The following is a 25,983-nucleotide window of genomic DNA, read 5'->3' as shown; positions in this document are numbered from 1 at the left end:
AATCCAGGACCGGTCATCAGCCAGCTCCACCATAGTTCAGACCACTTCACTTTCTCTCTACCTTCCTCCAAAACCTCCCAGGTCGGTCCACCGGTACAGATCGAATACTTTAATTCGTACAATCTTTGGTGCCCAGTGTCCGTGTTCAGTCAGCTGCTCTCCTCTCTCCATGACAGAACTCCCGATAGCCCCCTACTGCCATTTCCCGTGCTGTCACTGACATCCGCGCAGTTCATCAGGCATATGCGTTCCATAGCTTCGGGTCTGGGGTTCCACGCTGCTTCCATTTCCGGACACTCCTTCCGAATCGGGGCCGCATCGGCAGCCTCCAAACATGGTGTCCCCGCTCACGTCATACGGAAGATGGGACAATGGCAATCCTCCTGCTTTTCCCGCTACATCCCTCATCCACGGGTCGAAATTGCCAAAGCCTTTTCCAGTCTGGTTCTGTAAAACTCCCAACATTAAACCACCTAAAAATCCTTGTTTTGCCCCCTTTTTTGGCTACCCGCGTCACGTGGCTAAAGGCACACCACTAGCCAAGTCCACACCACCAGCCAAGTCAGGTCCCACCGTGTCCGTTCACACCCTCTTCCCACACTCCCCCCGGAGCCTTGACCACAAGTATAGCAGGCTGGATTCCCAGCCTGCATTTGTGGGAGGGCCGTAGGGTATTTAGCCGGCTCACGCCCTCCCTCTGGTGTCGGCATCGTGCAGTGCCCCACCCGACCCTCCCTCTTTTTCAGCTTCATTCAGCTCAGACTCCCTGGGTTAGCCCCCTTTTTTGGCTACCCGCGTCACGTGGCTAAAGGCACACCACTAGCCAAGTCCACACCACCAGCCAAGTCAGGTCCCACCGTGTCCGTTCACACCCTCTTCCCACACTCCCCCCGGAGCCTTGACCACAAATATAATATACATGACCCACGGTGCTGATTTTCCGCATTTCAAATCTGCACAGAAAATCCGCACACAATCATTTAACCTTACTTGCTTTACTTGGTGCACAGAAACTATCAAACATACAGGACTATACAGCAGCACATACCTCTCTCATCCAGGGCTTCCCAGGTGACGTCTCCTCTCATGTAGACTTTTTTTTCATCTTCTTCATTCAGTCCAAACAACTTATTTCAGCCACATCTGGCCTCTGCAGAGGCTCTTTCACACTTGCGTTGTCCGGATCCGGCGTGTACTCCACTTGCCGGAATTAAACGCCGGATCCGGAAAAACGCAAGTGAACTGAAAGCATGTGATCCGTCTTCAAAATGTGTTCAGTGTTACTATGGCAGCCAGGACGCTATTAAAGTCCTGGTTGCCATAGTAGTAGTGGGGAGCGGGGGAGCAGTATACTTACCGTCCGTGCGGCTCCCGGGGCGCTCCAGAATGACGTCAGAGCGCCCCATGCACATGGATGACGTGCCATGCGATCATGTCATCCATGCGTGTGGGGCGCCCTGTCGTCACTCTGGAGAGCCCCGGGAGCCGCACGGATGGTAAGTATACTGCTCCCCCCCTACACTTTACCATGGCTGCCAGGACTTTAGCGTCCCGGCAGCCATGGTAACCATTCAGAAAAAGCTAAACGTCAGATCCGGCCTTGCGGCAAGTGTTCAGGATTTTTGGCCGGAGCAAAAAGCGCAGCATGCTGCGGTATTTTCTCCGGCCAAAAAACATTCCGGTCTTGAACTGAAGACATCCTGATGCATCCTGAATGGATTTCTCTCCATTCAGAATGCATGGGGATAAAACTGATCAGGATTCTTCCGGCATAGAGCCCTGACGACGGAACTCTATGCCGGAAGAAAAGAACGCAAGTGTGAAAGAGCCCTAACACACAGACATCTTTACCGGAAAAGAACTGATCAGTTTTATCCCCATGCATTCTGAATGGAGGACATTCCGTTCAGGATGCATCAGGATGTCTTCAGTTCAGTCTTTTTGACTGTTCAGGACGGAGATAATACCGCAGCATGCTGCAGATTTATCCCCGGCCAAAAATTCAGAACACTTGCCGGAATGCCGGATCTGGCATTTTTTACATAGGAGTGTATTAGTGACGGATCCGGCATTCAAAATACAGCAATGCCCGTTCCGCCCTTCCGGTCTGCGCATGCGCAGACTGAAAAAGATGCGAAAAAAATAAATGCTGAGTTCCGTTTTTCCAGCTGACACCGGAAAGATAGATCCAGCATTTCAATGCATTTGTAAGACAGATCAGGATCCTGATCAGTCTTACAAATGCCATCAGTTGGCATACGTTTTGAAGGATCAGGCAGACAGTTCCGGCGACGGAACTGCCTTCCGGATTCCTCTGCCGCAAGTATGAAAGTACCCTTATCCTGCTGCTCGCTGTGCTCCCCTATACCCCCAAATACTATCCTGATGAAATATTAGTGCCGTACACATAGTCCCCCTATATTAATAATGCTCCTCATAGTCCCACCAATAGTAATGCCCTTCTAGAATGCCCTCATTAGTAATACTGCCCCCTACAGTGCCCCCAACAGTGATAACGCTCCCCAAGAGTGCCCCTATTAGTAGAAGAGTTCTCCAGTATTGATAATGCCCTTACAGACCCCTCAGTAGAAATAAGGCCTTTGTATAAATCAGGACCCCGATAATATCCCTAATATTTACAATGCCCCTTTTAGTTAAAATTCTCCCTGTAGTGCCCTTAGAAATTATAATACCCCAGCCATTCCAACATACAGGCCCATGTAAATAACATAATTTCTTTCCCTCCACCATACAGTCTCATGTAAATAACACCATCTCTCCTGCCTCCTCCGACATACAGTCCCATGTAAATAACATCAATCCCCTGCCTTCAACCCCCTCCAGCATACAGTCCCATGTACAAAACATCATTCCCTGCCAAAACCACCTCCATCATACAGTCCCATTTAAGGTTACATACACATGAATGTAAAAAAAAAAATTAATGGTGTTAAAAGCAGACACACTGTCAGCTTTCTTATGACCATTTTTTAACCCTTTGTTCCATTTTCTCGCCATCTGCCTGTTAAAAATGGATGAATTTCTCTGGCTTATCACAACCCCCATAATGGTCCCAATTGTAAATAATGCTCCCATAGTGGCCCCCAGCATTAATAATGTCGTCCATAGTGTCCACCAGCACTAATAATGTCCCCGATAGTGACCCCAGCATTAATATTGTTCCCCATAGTGGCCCCCAGAATTAATAATGTTCCCCATATTGGCCCCAGCATTAATAATGTCCCTCATAGTGGCCCCCAGCATTAATAATATCCCTCATAGTGGCCCCCAGCATTAATAATGTCCTCCATAGTGGCCCCCAGCAGTAATAATATCCCCAATAGTGGCCCCCAGCAGTAATAATTTCCCCGATAGTGGCCCCTAGCATTAATATTGTTCCCCATAGTGGCCCCAGCATTAATAATGTTCCCCATATTGGCCCACAGCAATAATAATGTTCCCCATAGTGGCCCCGAGCATTAATAATATCCATCATAGTGGCCCACAGCAATAATAATGTCCCCCCGTAGTGGCTCCCAGCATTAATAATGTGGCCCACAGCATTTTCTCTTGACTGCCAAAAAATAAATAAAAAAAATATATTTTCTACTTTCACGCACGGGGAGACACTCGCTGGTCCTGCTGCATCCAATGAGGACTCAGTGTCCTGTCCGTTGGATAAGGTATTTTTAAAATTATTTTAACTCCTGAAATGTAATTTATTCCTACTGTACCTGTTGTTATCGGCCAATACACGGGTGCACCCCTGTCTAGACGGCCATTAAAAACTGCCCCATTGATTTTACTGCCAAAAATAGGACATGTCCTATTTTTTGTTGGCCGCTATCTATTGGCCGTAAAAAACAAACAAAAAAAAACAGCCATGTAAACAACCACATGCAATTGGTTATAAAAATGGCTGTGTAATGGACACTACTTAAACTGCTGTCACATGGTTATTTTTTAACGTTTTTTCAGCCCCTCCAATATACAGTCCCATGTAAATAACATAATTTCCTTCAGCCCCTCCAACATACAGTCCCATGTAAATAACATCACGCCCCTCCAACATACAGTCCCATGTAAATAACATTACTCCCCTCACTTCAGCCCCTCCAACATACAGTCCCATGTAAATAACATCACTCTCCTCCTTTCAGCTCCCTAAACATACAGTACCATGTAAATCACATCACTCTGCTCCCTTCAGCCCCTCCAACAAACAGTCCCATGTAAATAACATCCCTCCACATGTAAATAACACCCCTCCCTTCAGCCCTAACATACAGTCCCATGTAGATAACCTCACTCCCTCAAGCAAGCAGGGAGGTGGTGTGAGAGAGGAGAACTACAACTCCCAGCTCTCACACTGAATCTATCCCTTCACTTACCTCTCCTCATGTCACAGAAGCAATCACAGGGTCTTCTTCACTAGTTTTCCTCTTTACAGCTTAGCCACGTCCCCTCCTGCACTGATCATATGACAGTGACATCGCAGGTCCTTCTCCACCACCAAGCTCTGCCTCTAGCAAAGTTCTCCTGAAGGTGATGTAATCACAGGTCCTTCAGCTCTTGCAGTGCGTCCTGGTCAGTAGACATCCTTGTTTTTTCATTAGAATGCAGTACATTCGGGGCCCGGGACAAAACATCCGGGGCCCAGTCCCTGAATATTTTAACATAGTGACATGCATGATACAATGTCTGGTAAACGGAAGAGTGTAAAACAAAAGACCCATGCCTCTTCATCCAAGAGTCATGTGGGTAGTAGTGCAAACAGTAGTAGCAGCAGCAGCAGATAGTAGTAGTACTAGTAGGCCACAGTTCTCACTGGCTTCCAAAAAGTGGCACTTTTTTATTGAGGACAAAGAGAATGAGATTGTGGACTGGATGGCTCCTCCTCCTCTCAGTCATAGCAAGATGATGTGGATGTAACCTCTGAGTCTGAAACGGTACCTTGGAGCCAGGGGTCACTGCATTCCTCCTGCTCCTCATCCTTGTAGTCCCAGAAAATCCTTTCATTTACATCATCTCTGTCTTCATTGCCCATCCTAGTGGATTCCTTCTTTTTTCCTAAGAAGAAGCAACAAAAGCCCACACAGTAAGGCCTAGTTCACACGATCGTATGGCTTTTCTAGTTTTTTGCGGTCCGTTTTTCACGGATCCGTTGGTCCGTTTTTGACTTCCGTTGTGTTTCCGTTTCCGTTCCGTTTCCGTTCCGTATGTCCGCAAAGAATAGCCGTATGGTTTCCGTTTTTAATCCGTTTTTTGCGGATCAGAAGCGAAATAGAAAAGGTTGGACATCATCAGTTTAGGCCACATCCCTTTTTCACACCCCCTATTTAAGTTGGTCATGTGATATTGTGACTCCATTTTCATCAGCTTGTTTCAGCATTGAGAGCGTATTTGGAATCCTGTGTTTGGCAGACATTGGTTTCTGGCTACAATTTTCTGCTGTATCATGGCTGAGGAGGAACTGGTTCTCTTGTGCTGGCTGCTTTCTCGGGACTTCGATCCGCAGCCAACTCTGCAGAACGTGGAACCGAGGAGGAGGAGGCAGTGGGTTCACCCTATTGTCTCTCAGCGGCACAGGAAGGGTCATTTCCACACGCTGTACGTGGATCTGCGACAGCATCCTGATAAATTTCATCGGTATTGTCGTATGTCTGTGAGCAGCTTTGACTTGTTGCTAGCGACTCTGCGCCCTGGCCTCACCTACCAGGACACAAATATGAGGCGCTGCATTTCTCCAGAGGAACGGCTCATCGTCACGTTGAGGTATGCATCGTTTATTTTATAGAATGTGCATAGTATTACATGTTATTAATGTTATCATTTTGTTATGTGTCATAGTGTTGCGCCAAAATTTTCTATGGTAAATATAGAAATAGTAGTGTAGACGGGCACTCTATACCAGGAGACACACACATATAGAGTGCACGTCTACACTACTATTTTTCCATTTTCCATTTGATCTGACTGGGTGATTCAGGCTAGACGACTAGCGCCTATACATATTTACTGAGCGGGTGACCAACCACTTTGGTTATATTAGTTGTAAACGGTGAATGTTATAGTATATAATCTTTTTTTTCTTTTTGTTTTTCAGATTCTTGGCAACAGGGAATTCATTTGTATCTCTGCATTTTGAGTTCCTGCTGGGAGTCTCGACGATTTCTATGATAGTTCGTCAAACATGTGATGTGATTTGGCAGCGACTCAGGGAAGCGGTGATGCCAGAGCCCAAGGCTGAGGATTGGATCCGAATAGCTGAGGGTTTTTATGGTGATGCGCAGTTTCCCAACTGCATTGGGGCACTGGATGGCAAACACATTCGTGTTAAGAAGCCGCCTCACTCAGGGTCCCTGTACTACAATTATAAACAGTATTTCTCTGTCGTGCTAATGGCCTTGGCTGACAGTAATTACAAGTTTATAATTGTGGATATTGGGGCATATGGTAGCACTGCAGATGCGCGCATTTTCAGTGCTTCCAGAATGTGTGAGAGACTTCGAGCCAACCAGCTTGCCCTACCAGAGCCCAGATTGCTGCCAGGTTCTGCGGGACCACCGGCTCCATTTGTAATTGTGGCTGATGAAGGGTTTGCTTTGGCACCACATGTCATGCGACCCTTTCCCAGACGCAACCTGGATGACAGCAGACGTATCTTCAACTATCGGCTGAGTAGAGCTCGTCGGTATGTTGAGTGTGCGTTTGGAATACTCACACAGAAGTGGAGAGTATTCCTGTCATCCTTACAGATGGCACCGGAGAATGCCACCCGGGTTATTCAAGCGTGTGTCATCCTGCATAACTTTGTCAGGATTAATGATGGTCCCTCAGAAGTTGAGGATTTGGAATCTGGTACATATTCTTCCTTCCGGAGGATTGGACCAGACCCTTCACGGACGACCTGGAACTGCAGCCCTTGCAGTTCGGGCCCTCTATGAAGAATATTTTTCAAGTCCTGAGGGAGCAGTGCCGTGGCAGATGGGCGTAATTCATGGCAGAGTGTAAAATAATCTGGACTCTGGTAATCCTAGTAACTTTATTTTCCTAGTTTTTTATTTACTTTTTTGGTTGGTGGTGGGGTTATATATTGATAGTGTAGGGACTCACAAGACAAAGAGGACCCTTGACGTGGGCTTGTGGGCTGGGGTTATATTGTATGAATTGTCAAATAACATTTGTGTAGTTGAAATTGCGAAATTAGTCAATTTTCCGGACTACAAAAATCAGATATTTGATTGTATACAACAACCCTCTAATACCTCTTCAAAACGAAATCCGACTTGTGTTATGATTGCATACGCACCCATATGTTGCAATACTTATTCCAAACTTGTCATTTTTCCCCGAGGCATGCCGAAGACTTTTAAAGATGCTGTCCAAGGTCCCGGATTCGGAGATTATTCAAGCACATACAACATGATTCCGGAAGGTTGAGCAGCGTTGACTTTATGTGTATTTCCAGCCCAAGTTGTAATGATTCATCAATAAAAAGATGTGTATGACGTTTGGAGTGTAGTGATGTAATTCAAACATGTAATGTTGTATACTGTTTAAATGTTGATGCTAATAAAAGGATAGAGATTTTTGCAGTCTTTGTATATATTTTTAATTAACATTTTCCATGGTAAAAATAAAAGTGCTTCATATTCAGCTATCAAATACCCAACAAATAAACAAAAAACAAATTACATTTCGGATAATTCCCGCATAAAAGGGCCCTGTGTGCTTGGGCCAGCCACATTAGGGGGTGGTGGGTATCTAATCCTTGGTACAGGACAAGGGGGTCGAGGGGCAAAATCATGTTCCTGAGAAAATAGGGGCTGGGAATAAGTTTGCTGGATGGGCTGTTGGAAATACATACTGGGCCCTGGTTGGGCTGATGTGCCAACGCTTATAGTTAAAGCCCGACAATGTACATTATGGACTGCCCGCACTAGCTCCACTGGGTCCATAGGGCTTTTTAGAATGTTGGCTACAGTAGCCATAACCGAAACAAATATATCTTGCTTTTCAGCAGACAAAGGTTCGATAAGTGGCGCTAGGCCACTGAGCATTCTTTCTTCCTTGCCCTCAATCCTTCTCTGCCTTAAATACTCGAGCACCTGACTTTCAACAATGGCTCGAGTATTTAAGGCAGGTTCGGCAGGCTGTGGTGCGCCCCTTCTCCGCCGTGATGGTCTCCTTAATAAAGGTTCGGGGCTCGAATGAACCTCAGCCCCAACCTCCACAGCAGAAGACTCCTCCCTCTCTGCCGGATCCAACGGTTGCGACAGTAGTGGCTCTTCAGTGGCCAGAGAAGGGGAATCCTGTGGAGCAGCCACACGCTCCTCATCACTGGTTGTAGACTCCAGGCCTCTCTGCTCTTCCAGGCTGTCAACGGTGCTGTGGAATGAGAGAGTAATGTAAATAAGATTGGTATATATATATATATATATATACATTGTATGAACATATAAGCCACATTTCGTAACCCACACTGGATGACATGGGTCCAGTAAACGTGTCAAATATTGAATATCAGGATAACTAATCAATCTGAAAAGGCGTTTGGAGATCCTTATTATGTTAATATAGAGCTGCACAGATGGTTGTCCCTTATCGCTATCCTCACCTGTTTATAATGTTAGCCATTTGTTCCGGTCATATCAGGATAAACAATGGTAGCTGGAATACTTTAGTGATCATTGTGGTGACAAGGGCAGTATATTCACACTAGATATTATAACAACATGTACCTGGCTTAAGCACTCAAGCCATAGTTGTATACTAGCCTATAAAACATTACTGGTAAAATGAAAATTTTTTAACTAAAAATAAGCCACTAATAATAGATTTGGGGACATTCCTAAGCAAACATTCTAAATAATCTAGGCATTTCATACTTACGGCCTAAGGTCCAGCACTGGCTTTAAGAAAGCCAACTGCCGGGTATAAAGGTATGGCTTCTTTCGGACGCCTCCATCACCACTTTTGCCCATGGCCTGAACTCGTTCCCGGCGGAACTGATCCCGGCACGACTGCCAGCGAGTCTTTAAGCGTTGGACTGTAGAAATATAACATACCAACAATTGTAACGTAAAAAATGTAATCACACGTATAAAATCACATGACAAAATATGGTTACTACTACATTAAAACCGGCAAATACTTAATTTAGTATACCATATACTGGAGATTTTCTAACCTAATAGGCTGAATAACCTGCAAAATAGTAGGATTGTTGTAACCCGGGAATCATAACAGGCCTTTAAACATTATTCACACTTGATATTTGGACATTACAGGGATACACAATATAAGTATACAGTATACAGTACACACACAGTATACCTCTAATCATGTCCACACATGAAATATATATCAGACTGCAGCAGGCCATGGTTATAATTGAGGTTTTAGTACAGCAGGTGAGCCACAGGTGGCCATGGCTGATGAATAATCAAGCAATATATAGTGCTGAGCACTTTCACATTGAAAACACAACATCCTCATGGTGCACATTAAATAAAAAAACATACTGATTTACCTGCTTGTGTAATATACTCCAATATACACCACTGCTTGACAAGTAACAATGACATTATAGGCATTTTACACATAAAACACATCAACATGGGTTGTCATACCTAATTTTCGGCGTTTGGAGGAAGTGCCCTTCTCCCACTCTCTGGGCAACATGTCACGGGTCACCTCGTCCCATGCCCGCTCCTTGCACATGCGGTCGTGATAGGCCTCCGTCCGAGTGTCCCAAAGCAGAGGACGTTCCTGGATCAGCAGGATCAATTTCTCCACATCCATCTTGAGAAGCTGCTATCTTGCAAGGCAGACAGGCTGGGGCCGGTTTCAGCACCTGCACATGTGCTCTTGGCAAAGTTTGTAAACACCGAACACATGGCTAAAGTAGGCTGGGCCTGGTATTTCTAAATTAGTGATCCGCAAAAAACGGATGACATACGGATGTGTTCCGTATGCATTCCGTTTTTTTTGCGGACCCATTGACTTTAATGGAGCCACGACCCGTGATTTACGGCCAAATATAGGACAAGCTCTATCTTTCAACGGAACGGAAAAACGGAAATACGGAAACGGAATGCATACGGAACACATTCCGTTTTTTTTGCGGAACCATTGAAATGAATGGTTCCGTATACGGACCGTATACGGAACACAAAAAAACGGCCCGTACACCCGCAAAAAAAACGTTCGTGTGAACTAGGCCTAAGGAAGATACTCAAGTGAGTCTCCCCGTTGTTGATGAGCTATGTGAGAATAGTCAGCGTTTGGACTGCTAAGAGGAGGAGATTTAGGGGGATGTGGGAGACTGCATGCATAGCTGTGTTGATGGAAGGTATAGTAGTAGTTGCATTTCTGCCAACGGTTGTCGTGGCAGTGGGGGCTTTAGTAGCAACTAGTGATGAGTGAAGTGAGCTTCTGATGCTACATCCGAAGTCGCTTCGCTCAAAACTTCAGATTAATGCTGTGTGGAGATCCGTCTCCATAAAGCATAAAAACTTATGGGCTCATTTAGTCAGTTATTCACGAAGTCGCACGAGACGTCATTAGAAAACTTAGGTAGTTGATTTTTAAAGAGGAAAACCACTTTAAAACTTGGAACCGAACTTGGCTTTGGGTTCAACTGGTCCCTGGCTGGTTCCATGGTTATGAACAGTGATGGTTAGTTTGCAGTGTTCGCCAGCGAACACATGCGGGCTGCTATCTTTAGTAAGGTAGACTCACCCGTTCGACGATGCACAGGTAAGCCCTTACCTGTGCCTGTGCTGGAAGCCGGTCTAAAATCAAATGCAGTCACTGGGAGCAGGCAGTTCCGAGATTGCAGCCTGCAAGTGTTCGCTGGTGAACACTGCAAACTGACCATCACTGGTTATGAACACCCTGTAAACCAGCAGTGGTGGCTGTTCTTGCACACTATATAAATAAGCGCTGGACTACGCACGCTGCTGTGGTCCTGGCCGCCAGGGAGGCTGGCACTTTTTTCTATATTGTACAAGCATGACCACCGCTGCTTGAGATAGCCCTATGTGCAGTACCACAGAGGACCACTGCAAATAGGTTAATTAGCTATTAAATGGGTTAACATCCATTGTTAATGTTAATTTAAAAAAAATTCTATGTGATGTTTGTAACCCAAAAGCTGAAATGGGAATTTTTTTTAGTTTCTCTGCCCTACTCAGAAGGAGAAAGGCTGGACCTGCCTCTCTCAGCAAGGAGATGAGGAGTGTTGCTCAAGCAGCTAGAGAGTGAGAAGCTGCATGTTGCCTGGGCAGTATGAGGCCTACTCCAAAAAGACCCCATCCCTGCATGCTGATTGCTGAGGAAAAGTTACGGTTAGGCCTCATGCACACGACCGTTGTGTGCATCCGTGGCCGTTGTGCCGTTTTCCATTTTTTTTCGCGGACCCATTGACTTTCAATGGGTCCGTGGAAAAATCGGAAAATGCACCGTTTGGCATCCGCGTCCGTGTTCCGTTGTTCCAGTCCGTCAAAAAAATATGACCTGTCCTATTTTTTATGCGGACAACGGTTCGCGGACCCATTCAAATCAATGGGTCCGTGAAATTCTCGGATGCACAACCGTTTGTCATCCGCGTCCGCGTCCGTTTTATTAATCTTTTGCATGGCAAAACTGTCTGCCAGATTTGAGCCCAATAAAAAAATAATAATAATAATTTCAATACAGGAAGGAAGCTTCAGGTCATAGGTTATCACATTGCAGTTCACTGCAGCCTGGTGTTGCATGTGGTTTGCTGGAGTGAGCTGTGGCTAATATATCCATTACATTTTCACCATGCCCAAGTGGAATGTTGAAAAACTCATTACGTTGGTGCAGGAGAGGCCTGAACTGTGGGACAGCAGGCTGAACATTTACCAGGACAGGGTGAGAAAAGAAGTATCCTGGGAGAAAGTGGCCAGGTCCATGCGGCGCACGGAATGGCAAAAAGCTGATGCCAGAGGTCGGGCAGATTTAGGTAAGTGCCAGCAATGTCATTGCACTGTCCTGGTCCCTGTCTTGTCACTATTGAAGGTGCTACAATTACATGATGTGCCCAAAACTGCATACGAGCATGGAACACGGAGGTGAGCGTTCCGCGGTATCCCAGCCTGGCATCCTCTATTGTTGCTATGATGCGGTGTGCTTTGTGTCAACCCTGAAGTACAGTCAGACCCTGGTATAGTTCATACGAGTGTATTACGGTACTGCAGTGGCGGCACTAGGTGCATGGCGTCCTAGCAAACAGTAATGACATGAACTCCTGTTCTCACCAGGATGCTAGGCCGTGATACTGCGGAACGCTTAGCTCCATGTTCCTAAAATTTAAACAGTTTGTTTTTTACATTCACCTCCCTTACATTATATATATGCCTAGATCTGGATTAGACTTTATATTTTTGGGGTTAAAATACACCGCACTCCTACTATATGGTGTTTTTGAAATGCCTGGCCCTAGCTATGATACTGTAAACTGTAGTAATGGATACTATGCATGTGCATCGGCTAGTTGGTGGCACTTGTTCTAGTTTTTAATTGCGTATGCAATAGTTGACCCTTAACGCTTATTGTGCCTTAATTTACATACCAATGCCTAGCACGATTATTACATGGCTTCCTGAACGTTTTAAATGAGTATGTCCAAAATGGCAGTACTGTAGCATGTGATCCTTTTTTTTTCATTATGGCCAAATTATCCTCCGTATGTGCCTATTTTATGTTTTTTTTGGTCTATTGCATTTTCGCAAAGGACACTTTTCTCGACAAGTCTAAATTCTCATTTTTTTTTGGCATGCCACAATAGTGAAACAGACCAAAACCCGGTGGAACAGTTGCCGGGATCAGTTCCGCCGGGAACCAAATGAGCGTGGCCGAAGTGGCGAGGGTGGTGCACGGAAAAGGCCATATATATACACCTCACAGCTGGAGTTTCTGAAGCCAGTGATGGATTTGAGGCCGTAAGTATATTTTTTATATGTTAATTATCTATTGCTCACCACTTATTACCTTGGTGTATGTGCTTTTTTTCAAACCATATTAAAAATGGTCCAAACAAACCACACTATTTCAGCAGTATGACGAGACAACACAAGCACATCGCACATGCCCTGACCTCTGACGTCTCTCTTCATCCTGTGTGCCACTTGATGTGTAATATATAGTCTTTTCAATATCTGAGGGGATAGAGTGCTATCAGTGCTTGATATTTGAAGGTAGATGACACATGTGCCTTGCATGTTTTTTCTCATCATACTGCTGTTTGACATATATTTTGCCTGTTGTTTGGCGCTTGTCAATATGAGAATGTGTCCCTTAACATTGGATATGTTTGAAATATGTGCCAGGCCTTACCAGTCAGAGGTGCCCGAATAGTGTTTCCAGCATTGTTTTTTTCGCAGTATTCCTTTTTTTTTTAAAGCTTTGTAAATTTTTTACATTTTAGTTTATTAACAGGACCTCGTGACTATGAAATTTTCCAGAAACAATATTCTATAGTTGCATTTCAGTTTCCAAAAATGTTTTCCAGCAGATATTATGCCAAATGCAAAATAGATTGTAGTATTATACATTGACTAATGATGCACCTTCTGCATTCCTGGCACAGTTTTTGAAGAGAAACTTCAACCCTGACCTTAGGAAGCATTTGAAATGTCCAGGAATTATTATTTTGGAAGCTGGAATAAACCCTAATGAGTGTGAGAGTGTACAAACACATCCACAATGCCGATGTGGAGAATTTCAGCACTTGGTTAGCTCCTCGAATGTGTTCACCGTTTTTCAAAACAGGACATCCACAAACCTCTATCAGTGTTCCGTTTTTTAACAGTCCAAAAAAGAGTACTTGCTCACATTAGGATTCATCAGTGATTATTTAGTGTTGGAATGGATATGTTAAGTTTTCATCTCACAAGGATAATCCCCTTATTGTAAAGTTTGGACTTGTCCAAACAAGTAGACTCCATTTGTTTAAATTTTTAGAGTGATCTAAACCTTTTGACAATCCACAATGTTGGGCAGCATTAAATTAATATCTTCTTATCTATAATGTTTCCATACAGTACTGTGGACAGCTTGGACGATGATCCGGAGGAGGATTCGGATGCTGGGGGCAGTGAAACACCAGCCGTTTTCTCCCCGGAGAGCAGCCCCTCCCATCCCCAGGCTGAGGAGCCCCACCAGCCACCACTGGAGCCCCCAACCCATTCACAGGGGACCCTGGATCCCACCCCGCAGCCTCGTCCAAGGCGGAGACGCACTGGCCCTCAGGCTTCCTCTGTTCCAGACACACGGGAACAAATTGATGCCCGTGTCATCGAGTTCCTGGCCAAGAGGAGGAGTGAGGGCCCGGAAGAAGCCGTGGTGAGGGGGCTGGGTCCGCTGCTCAGGGGCGTCCCTGCCCACCGTTTGAGCTTGTGTGTGTCGGGCATAGCAATGCTCAGTGAGCTATTCTCCTCCCCCTACGAGGAAGATATCCTTGGAGAACTATGCCATGTGAGATGGCGCATACTCGCTTCACGTGCGCAAAATGTGGCTGGGCCGAGTCAAGCACAACCCCATGGCCCCCCTGTACCTGGCCCCTCTTACCAGGTGGCCCCGGAAGCCAGCCGGCCATCGTCGCAATTTTACTCACGGGCTGCCCCCTATGCCACTGCCCCACTGCCCCAGCAACAGCAGAGGCCTGGCAGTTCTTACCAGCCTGGTCCCTTCACCAGGGATTTGTTTGAGCTTTAATTTTGTTATTTACTGTGTTTACCTTGTATTTGTGTTTTTTATTTATGGGCCAATTTGTGCCCACATACCTTTGTTTCAAAAATTGTGGAGACCTTAGGTTTTCCGTCTTTAAAAAATTTCACTCAAACAATGTGTCTGGTATTTATTTAAACAGCCTACCAAAATGTGCTGGCATCTAAAACGGAACAAACTATGGGATGATGCTTTCAAAACAACTCACCCATTTGTGGATGGAGAAGTAGCAATACAAATTATTAGATAGGGCATTGATGGCTAACCTTTGCACTACAACTGGGAAAGATTTCCAACTCCTAGCATGCTCCATTTATTTCTATCGTGTTTTTTAAACTAATCAATGAAGCTAGGGGGACAGCTTGTGAGTTGGAGATTTTACCCAGCTGCAGTGCCAAGGTTAGCCATCATTGATCTTGCTCTTTTAACTAGGTGTTGGTACCAACATCTGTTTGGACGTGAGGTAATGTTTAAAAAAAAAGAGGAGAGTATAATGCACACGGCCAAACCCACCTTTTCTTAAATTTTGGGTTTGGGCCTAATAAAATATTATCCTCCTGTTTGTCCTGCAAAGCTAGTGGCTATGTACAATTTCAACCAAACACACTTACAAATGTTTCTTTTGGGTATCCCAAAAGCAGATCATGTATGAGGACGACATGTAGAATGTGACAGTGTAAATTTCAAATTTTCAACTAATTTTCATATATACATCTCTCATATTTCTATAAAGACACTTCAAAGAGACACAAACAATACTTGTAGTAGTAAAACAAGTTTATTTTACATGTTGACGGCCACTTGACTCAAATCATTTTTAGAGGTATTAGAAGGTTTTGGGAAACATATAGCAAATCCATTTATGTGGTTTCTAAAATAGGAAAAACAAAGATCTTGTTTGGGATCAAAAGATTGATTTGCTTTTAGTTCCAAAAAACCTCAGCCCGCAAGCCCACGTCAAGGGTCCTCATTGTCTTGCGAGTCCCTACACTCAACTATGTCTAAAATTACATAAGCTATCTGGAAAACAAAAAAAAACTAACGAGAACAGAAGAAATCAAACACTGCCACGAATTGCGTCCCTCTGCCATGGCACGGACCCCTCTGGGCTTAGAAAGTAGTCTGCATAGAGTTCTCGAACTGCAAGGCCTGCAGTCCCAGGTCGTCTATGCAGGGTCCGATCCAAGCCCAAACCTGCTGACGCGGGCAAATCTTCCATGTCAACAGAAGAGGCAGCCCCGTGAATCCTGGTGAAGTTGTGTAGAACAACACAAGCTTGTATCACCAGGGTAGCATTCTCCGGATCCATCTGTATGGATGACAAAAACACCCTCCATTTGCTAGAGAGTATTCCGAAAGCGCACTCAACATACCGACGGGCACGAGTCAACCGGTAGTTGAAAATACGCCTCCTGACATCCAAACCACGCTTTGGAAAGGGCCGCATAACATGGTGAGTTAAGGCAAACCCTTCATCCGCCACGATGACAAATGGAGCCGGCGGACCAGCAGATCCGGGCAGTCTTCTGGACTCGGGCAGGGCAAGCTGGTTGGCACGAAGCTGCTCACCCATTCTAGAAGAACTAAAGATGCATGCATCAGCAGTGCTTCCATAGGCCCCGATATCAACCGTTATAAACCGGTAGTTACTGTCAGCAACAGCCATCAGCACTACCGAAAAATATTGCTTATAATTGAAGAATCGGGACCCTGAGTGAGGAGGCTTCTTCACACGGATGTGCTTGCCATCCATTGCCCCGATGCAGTTTGGAAACTGCGCAGAAATTTGGAAGCCCTCAGCGATCCGAAGCCAATCGTCCACCTTGGGCTGCGGCATCACCGTCTCTCGGAGTTGCTGCCAGATGACCTGCCAAGTGTGTCGGACAATCCGAGATATCGTCGAGGTTCCTAAAAGAAACTCAAAATGCAGCGATGCAAATGAGTTCCCCGTGGCAAGGAATCTGTGGAAAAATGTAATGAAAAAGAATCAAACAGCGGAAAAACAAAGGGAACATCAGATACATCAATGACATATAATGTTGGACCCCAGATAAGATATAAAAGTCCCCAAGTCCATTGGGGTGTGGGCAGTACGACCAGAACTAAGTTACAAGTACTGTCTTTATCCCCTTTGAAATGTTGTACGTTATTGGCAAATTAAAACTTATATGGGAACATTACGCATGATGAGGACGAAAGATGCAAATCCCAGGGTTTTGCAACAACCTCAAACACACAAAATAAGGTACAGACTGGCATATAGGCTTCAAGCAGGGTGGTGCACGCATCTAGGGATCCTGACTGAGGGGCCAAAAGCTTAAAGACACTACAATATAATCTGATGCAGTACCCAATAAAGTTATATTTATTACAGGAGATTTAGTCACTCACACGGCCAGAATACAAACTGCTGTAACCTGGCTGCCTGACTGACTATCCACAACATTTTTTCTCAAATTATTCTTGCGAGTGCTGCGGAGTATTGTAGTGTCTTGAGGACGTTTGGGGATCCAAAGTTCAAAAATTGCACATACGCTTAGACAACCTTCAATATTTGGGTGTTATGTGACAGGGATTAACGGTAGGCACAACCAAAAATTTACAATAAAATGACACAAAACATTAGGGGAAAAGAAAGGTTACTTCACCAAACAGATGCACATGTCTAACAGCAGCCATTTTAAAACACATGTTCCTCCTGACAGAGGCACGGCACATTACTGGTGAAGCTTGATCAATTAAATATTGCTTACCTCAACGTGACAATGAGCCTTCCTCAGGAGTAATGCTGCGCCTCATATTGGTGTCCATGAAGGTAAGGACAGTACGTAGAGACGACAGCAAGCGATCAAATGTATTGACTGACATCCTGCAGAAGGAGAAAAACTTCTCTGGATGCAGCCGCAGATCTTGGTATAGGGTATGGAAGTGTCCTTTCCGGTAACGTTGGGAAACAATCGGATGGACCCAAAATCTACGCCTTCTACTAGGTTCCTCACGCACCGCAGGAGTGCGCGGTCCCCATCGCCAAGAAGCAAGCCAATGCATTAAGACATTAAGACCTCATCCTCACATGCATCATCCATGGTGAAATCGCAAAGAAAAGCAACCAAAATCACCTCTGTACTCTGTGCAGACTACAGAAAATGGCCACCAAACAAAACTCAGGTGCACTTCATTTATACCAGTATCCTGGGTGGAGTTATTAAAATTTCAATTTTTTTACCAATCCTTCTTTAACCCCTTAGGGACACAGCCTTTTTACACCTTAGGACCAGGCCATTTTTTGAAAATCTGACCAGTGTCACTTTAAGTGCTGATAACTTTAAAACGCTTTGACTTATCCAGGCCATTCTGAGATTGTTTTTTCGTCACATATTGTACTTCATGACACTGGTAAAATAAAGTTAAAAAAATATTTTTTTTTGCATAAAAAAAAGTCAAATTTATCAAAAATTGGGAAAAATTTGCAAATTTCAAAGTTTCAGTTTCTCTACTTCTGTAATACATAGTAATACCCCCAAAAATTGTGATGACTTAACATTCCCCATATGTCTACTTCATGTTTGAATTATTTTGGGAATGATATTTTATTTTTTGGGGATGTTACAAGGCTTAGAAGTTTAGAAGCAAATCTTGAAATTTTTCAGAAATTTACAAAAACCCAATTTTTAGGGACGAGTTCAGGTCTGAAGTCACTTTGCGAGGCTTACATAATAGAAACCACCCAAAAATGACCCCATTCTATAAACTACACCCCTCAAGGTATTCAAAACTGATTTTACAAACTTTGTTAACCCTTTAGGTGTTGCACAAGAGTTATTGGCAAATGGGGATGAAATTTGAGAATTTCCTTTTATTGCCTAATTTTCCATTTTAACCCATTTTTTCCACTAACAAAGCAAGGGTTAACAGTCAAACAAGACTGTATCTTTATTGCCCTGACTCTGCCGTTTACAGAAACACCCCATATGTGGCCGTAAACTACTGTACGGCCACACAGCGGGGCGTAGAGTGAAAGGTGCGCCGTATGGTTTTTGGAAGCCAGATTTTGCTGGACTGGTTTTTTGACACCATGTCCCATTTGAAGCCCCCTGATGCACCCCTAGAGTAGAAACTCCATAAAAGTGACCCCATCTAAGAAACTACACCCCTCAAGGTATTCAAAACTGATTTTACAAACTTTGTTAACCCTTTAGGTGTTGCACAAGAGTTATTGGCAAATGGGGATGAAATTTGAGAATTTCATTTTTTTGCCTAATTTTCCATTTTAACCCATTTTTTCCACTAACAAAGCAAGGGTTAACAGCCAAACAAGACTGTATCTTTATTGCCCTGACTCTGCCGTTTACAGAAACACGCCATATGTGGCCGTAAACTACTGTACGGCCACACAGCGGGGCGTAGAGTGAAAGGTGCGCCGTTTGGTTTTTGGAAGGCATGTTTTGCTGGACAGTTTCTTTGACACCATGTCCCATTTGAAGCCCCCTGATGCACTCCTAGAGTAGAAACTCCATAAAAGTGACCCCATCTAAGAAACTACACCCCTCAAGGTATTCAAAACTGATTTTACAAACTTTGTTAACCCTTTAGGTGTTGCACAAGATTTAATAGAAAATAGAGATACAATTTCAAAATTTCGCTTTTTTGGCAGATTTTCCATTTTAATATTTTTTTTCCAGTTACAAAGCAAGGGTTAACAGCCAAACAAAACTCATTATTTCTGGCCCTGATTCTGTAGTTTACAGAAACACCTCATATGTGGTTGTAAACTGCTGTACGGGCACACGGCAGGGCGCAGAAGGAAAGGAATGCCATACGGTTTTTGGAAGGCAGATTTTGCTGGACTGGTTTTTTTGACACCATGTCCCATTTGAAGCCCCCCTGATGCACCCCTAGAGTAGAAACTCCATAAAAGTGACCCCATCTAAGAAACTACACCCCTCAAGGTATTCAAAACTGATTTTACAAACTTTGTTAACCCTTTAGGTGTTGCACAAGATTTAATAGAAAATAGAGATACAATTTCAAAATTTCACTTTTTTGGCAGATTTTCCATTTTAATATTTTTTTTCCAGTTACAAAGCAAGGGTTAACAGCCAAACAAAACTCATTATTTCTGGCCCTGATTCTGTAGTTTACAGAAACACCTCATATGTGGTTGTAAACTGCTGTACGGGCACACGGCAGGGCGCAGAAGGAAAGGAATGCCATACGGTTTTTGGAAGGCAGATTTTGCTGGACTGGTTTTTTTTGACACCATGTCCCATTTGAAGCCCCCCTGATGCACCCCTAGAGTAGAAACTCCATAAAAGTGACCCCATCTAAGAAACTACACCCCTCAAGGTATTCAAAACTGATTTTACAAACTTTGTTAACCCTTTAGGTGTTGCACAAGATTCAATAGAAAATAGAGATACAATTTCAAAATTTCACTTTTTTGGCAGATTTTCCATTTTAATATTTTTTTTCCAGTTACAAAGCAAGGGTTAACAGCCAAACAAAACTCATTATTTATGGCCCTGATTCTGTAGTTTACAGAAACACCCCATATGTGGTCGTAAACTGCTGTACGGGCACACGGCAGGGCGCAGAAGGAAAGGAATGCCATACGGTTTTTGGAAGGCAGATTTTGCTGGACTGGTTTTTTTGACACCATGTCCCATTTGAAGCCCCCCTGATGCACCCCTAGAGTAGAAACTCCAAAAAAGTGACCCCATTTTAGAAACTACGGGATAGGGTGGCAGTTTTGTTGGTACAAGTTTAGGGTACATATGATTTTTGGTTGCTCTATATTACACTTTGTGCGGCAAGGTAACAAGAAATTGCTTTTTTGGCACCGTTTTTTTTTTTTTTGTTATTTACACCATTCATCTGACAGGTTAGATCATGTGGTAATTTTATAGAGCAGGTTGTCACGGACGCGGTGATACCCAATATGTATACAATTTTTTTTATTTATGTACGTTTTACACAATAATTTCATTTTTAAAACAAAAAAAAGTTTTAGTGTCTCCATAGTCTAAGAGCCATAGTTTTTTAAATTTTTGGGCGATTATCTTAAGTAGGGTCTCATTTTTTGTGGGATGAGATGACGGTTTGATTGGCACTATTTTGGGGTGCACATGACTTTTTGATTGCTTGCTATTACACTTTTTGTGACGGAAGATGACAAAAAATGGCTTTTTTTACACCGTTTTTATTTTTATTTTTTTACGGTGGTCATCTGAGGGGTTAGGTCATGTGATATTTTTATAGAGCCGGTGAATACGGACGCGGCGATACCTAATATGTATACTTTTTTTTTATTTATGTAAGTTTTACACAATGATTTCATTTTTGAAACAAAAGAAATCATGTTTTAGTGTTTCCATAGTGTAAGAGCCATAACTTTTTCAGTTTTTGGGCGATTATCTTGGGTAGGGTATGATTTTTGCGGGATGAGATAATGGTTTGATTGTTACAATTTTGGCATAGATGCGACTTTTTTGATCACTTTTATTACCTTTTTTGGGAAGTAAGGTGGGCAAAATTCCAATTTCATCATAGTTTTTAATTTTTTATTTTTATGGCGTTCACCGTTCGGGTAAAGTAACATTACCGTTTTATAGATCAGGTCGTTACGGACGCGGCGATACCAAACATGTGTAGGGAATTTTATTTCTTTCATTTTTAATCAGTGATAAATGTGTTTTTTGATTTTTACTTTATTTTTCACTTTTTTCACTTTTTTTTTGACCCAGACCCACTTGGTTCTTGAAGATCCAGTGGGTCTGATGTCTACATAATACAGTACAGTACAATATATAGTACTATACTGTATTTTACACTTTGTCTGAACAGATCTATGCCTTTCAGCACAGATCTGTTCAGAACCATGGACAGCAGGACGCCTGAGAAGGCGTCCTGTTGTCATGGGAACCTTCCCCGTCTGCTCAGTTATGGTCAGAACTGCGCAGACGGGGAAGGGTAAGGACGGGGCTTGGGGGGGCTGCCTGGGAGCTCTCTCCCTCTCCATTCGGGGGACTGCAAAGGCACAGCAGCCCCCCGATGGGAGAGGGAGGGAGCTCCCTCTTACTGTTAACCTTTTCCATACAGCGGTCCGTACGGACCGCTGTATGGAAAGGGTTAAACGGCTGACATCGCATCACCGATGTCAGCCGTTTATACCAGGGTGCCAGCAATGTGCTGGCACCCTGGTATACCCACTAGACGCCAACGATTACGCAATGGGAGGCGGGCGGGGGATCGCGATCCCGCCTACCGCACCGCCCGCCTCCCGCACCGCCCGCACCGCCCGCAACCCTCCCCCTGCACCTCCCACCGTGCCCAAATAACTCAGGGGTGCAGGGGGAGGAATACTGGACAAAGTTTTGAATCCTAAAGTTTCTGATCCCCGCGGTCAGGGACCGCGGGGATCATAAACTGCAGATATCGCAGCAAACCGCAGGTCTGAATTGACCTGCGGTTTGCCGCGATCGCCGACATGGGGGGGTCACGGGACCCCCCCGCGCATTTAGCCTAGGTGCCTGCTCAATGATTTGAGCAGGCACCGGGTTCCGATCACTGCCAGCCGCACGGCAGTGATCGAAAATGCACAGGGCGTACATGTACGCCCTGTGTCCTTAAGTACCAGGGCACAAGGGCGTACCTGTACGCCCTGTGTCCTTAAGGGGTTAAAGACTGTCCGCAAAAAAAAAAGGAAACACGGACACACGGAAACACAACGGAAACACAACGGAAGGAAAAACGGACACGGATCACGAAACAACGGAACCCCCTTTTGCAGACCGAGAAAAAATACTGTCGTGTGCATGAGGCCTTAAGAGCATGGCAAGTGCTCTTCAAACAAATGTGCATAGGGAAATGACTTAAAATAACATAAAATATGTAAAAATAAAAAATAATAATCTTTATCTTGGAGGGCAAGGTCCATATGGAGTAGGAGGCAGTGGATGTGGTGGTGTAAATTTAAATTTTTTTGTTTAAAATATGGTACACCCCAAAACATTAGGAAATATAACCTGTTATAATCCCTTCCAGCCGTGCTAAACAAACGTTCAGACAATACACTAGCTGCAGGGCAGGACAGCACCTCCAAGGCATAACCCTGGGTTCACACCTGAGCGTTCTGAAAGAAGTGCTCTGAAGGGGAGATTGTACCGGCGTTTACAATCGCGCATACAGAGACAGGCGAACACACATTGTCACACGTTCCCGAATATCTATGTACGGGAACGCGCGACAAAACGCCCCAAAAAAGCTCAAGAACTTGTTTGAGCGTCGGGCGTTTTACAGCGCGATCGTACGCGCTGTAAAACGCTCAGGTGTGAACTTAGGGTAAGGGGCAAGCTCAGGACATATGCCCAATTTGTAGACCCAGAAGTTGAAGGGGGCAGACCCATCAGTCAGTACTTGTAGGCGTGTTCACACATAATGCTCCACCATGTCGCACATCCCCGTGATGTCAACGATCCAATTGGATATCTGCTCTATCAACTTTCGATGTTCTTTTCTGCGCCTACCATGTTGATCACGGTTAGCGGGGAATCAGGGTTCCATGCGTGAGAAAGGGAGACCATATACAAGGGCGGGCAATGGCTGCAATGTGATCGAGCTGAAATGTGGGACAAATTATTAAAGCAGAAGGATTGAATTAAAGGGCCAATTAAAGATGAATTTTACAAATTGAATTCCCTGTCACCTATGCAGAGCAGGGGTTTTTTATCTCCAGAAATGGGTTAATGTCACCCACCAATGGAACAGATTATTTTTAAAAATTTTGGCCCCTGTCACCTATGCAGAGCAGGGGTTTATTTAGGGCAAAAATTTTAAAATGTCACTCAAGAATGTAACAGAAAAATGTGTGAAATTTATGAACCTGTCTAATAGATAGAGCAGAGATGTATCACAGCCAAAAATTTGTGAATTTCACCTAAAAATGTAACAGACAAAATAGTGAAATGTTTTTGCCTGTCTACTAGGTATAGCAGTGGTATATCACACCCAAAAATTGGTGAATTACACCCGAATATGTAACAGACAAATTAGTGAAATGTTACCTGTCTACTAGGTAGAGCAGTGCTATATAACACCAAAAATTTGTAAATTTCACCAAAAAATATTTACAGACAAATTAGTGAAATGACCTAAAATAAAATATGTAGAAATTTAAAAAAATTAACTTGATTTATGAGGTGGAGGTCTAAATGAAGTAGGAGTTTGAGGAAGTGGTTGGAAGCGGAGGCGGAGGAGGACGAAGTAGCCAACACTGTTTTTTGGTTTAAATTATTTATTTATTATATTTTTTTTTATTAGGGTACACTCCAAAAGAGTGTGAAATATCCAAAATACAACAATGAGTAATTGCGCTGTAGTATCACAATGGCTGGTTAAATTGGGTATACATGTCTATTCTGCACAAGGTACAGACAAGTCCTGTGGGATCCATGCCTGGTTCATTTTAATGAACGTGAGTTTGTCCACATTGGCTGTGAACATGCGGCTGCGCTTGTCTGTGAAAACGCCCCCCCTGCCGTGCTAAACACACATTCAGACAATACACTGGCTGCAGGGCAGTCCAGCACCTCCAAGGCATAAATGGCAAGCTCAGGCCATGTGCCCAATTTGGAGACCCAGAAGTTGAAGGGGGCAGACCCATCAGTCAATATGTGTAGGCGTGTGCACACATACTGCTCCACCATGTTGCTGAAATGCTGCCTCCTGCTAAGACGTTCCATATCAGCTGGTGGTGCTGGTTGTTGTGCAATGCTGACAAAGCTTTTCCACATTTTGGCCATTCTAACCCTGTCTTCTGAGGTGCTGGTGATGCCCCAGGTGCGTTGGCGACCTCTTCCTCCTCCTCTGCCTTCGCCTTGTGCTTCCACTGTGCCCCTGCTGTCAGGTGGGAATGCCACCAGCAGCGCATCTACCAGCATGCGCTTGTACTCGCGCATCTTATGATCACGCTCCAGTGACGGAATAAAGGACGGTATGTTGTCCTTGTAATAGGGATCCAGCAGCGTGGCCACCCAGTAATCAGCACAAGTTAGAATGTGGGCAACTCGGCGGTCGTTGCGGAGACACTGCTGCATGTAATCGCTCATGTGTGCTAGGATGCCCAGAGGCAATGAAAAGCTGTCCTATGTGGGAGGTGTATCATCTGTGTCCTCTGTATCCCCCAGCCACGCACCAGTGATGGCCATGAGCTGGTTTGGGTGTCACCCTGCTATGAACACGGTTCCTTCTCCTCCATCTCCTCCTTCTCATGCTCCACCTCGTCATCCTCCAGAACTGTGTCCTGGCTGGACAATTGTGTACCTGGCGTTTGTGGGTGCAGGAACCCAACCTCGGAGCCACTTGTGAATGACTGACAGGAAACCCAATGAAATGATGCCTCTTCCTCCTCCTCCTCCTGTGCCACATCCTCTTCCATCATCGCCAGCAGCGTTTTTCCAAGGAGGCATAGAAGTGGGATAGTAACGCTGAGAACGCATCATCGGCACTGGCCATGTTGGTGGAGTACTCGAAACAGCGAAACAAGGAACACAGGTCTCGCATGGAGGCCCAGTCATTGGTGGTAAAGTGTTGCTGTTCCACAGAGCGACTCACCCGTGCGTGCTGCAGCTGAAACTCCACTATCGAGTGCTGCTGCTCCCTCAGTATGGCCAGCATGTGCAAGGTGGAGTTTCACCTTGTGGGCACGTCGCATATGAGGTGGTGAGCAGGAAGGCCGAAGTTACGCTGCAGCGCTGACAGGTGAGCAGTAGGGTGAGAACGCCGAAAGCGCGCACAGACGGCCCGCACTTTCTGCAGCAGTTCTAATATATCGGGGCAATTTTTAAGGAACCTCTGCACCACCAAATTCAGCACATGTGCTAGGCAAGGAATGTGCGTCAAACCGGCTAGTCCCAGAGTTGATACGAGATTTCACCCATTATTGCACACCACCAGGCTGGCTTGAGGCTGCCTGGCACAAACCACTCATCGGTCTGTTGTTCAAGGCCCGTACACAGCTCCTACGCGTTGTGGGGTTTGTCCCCCAAACAGATTCATTTTAAAACTGCCTGCTGTCGTTTACCCCTGGCTATGCTGAAGTTGGCGGTGAAGGTGTTACGCTGACCGGATGAGGAGCCAGTAGAGGATGAGGAAGCAAAGTAGGGGGAGGAAGCAACAGGAGGCAAACTGAAGCGCCCTGCAATCCTCGGTGGTGGAAGGACATGC

The sequence above is a fragment of the Bufo gargarizans genome, chromosome 4 (genome assembly GCF_014858855.1).
Source record: "Bufo gargarizans isolate SCDJY-AF-19 chromosome 4, ASM1485885v1, whole genome shotgun sequence".
Classification (NCBI taxonomy): domain Eukaryota; kingdom Metazoa; phylum Chordata; class Amphibia; order Anura; family Bufonidae; genus Bufo; species Bufo gargarizans.
The sequence above is the reverse complement of the archived record's forward strand: the minus strand, read 5'-3'. Positions refer to the sequence as shown.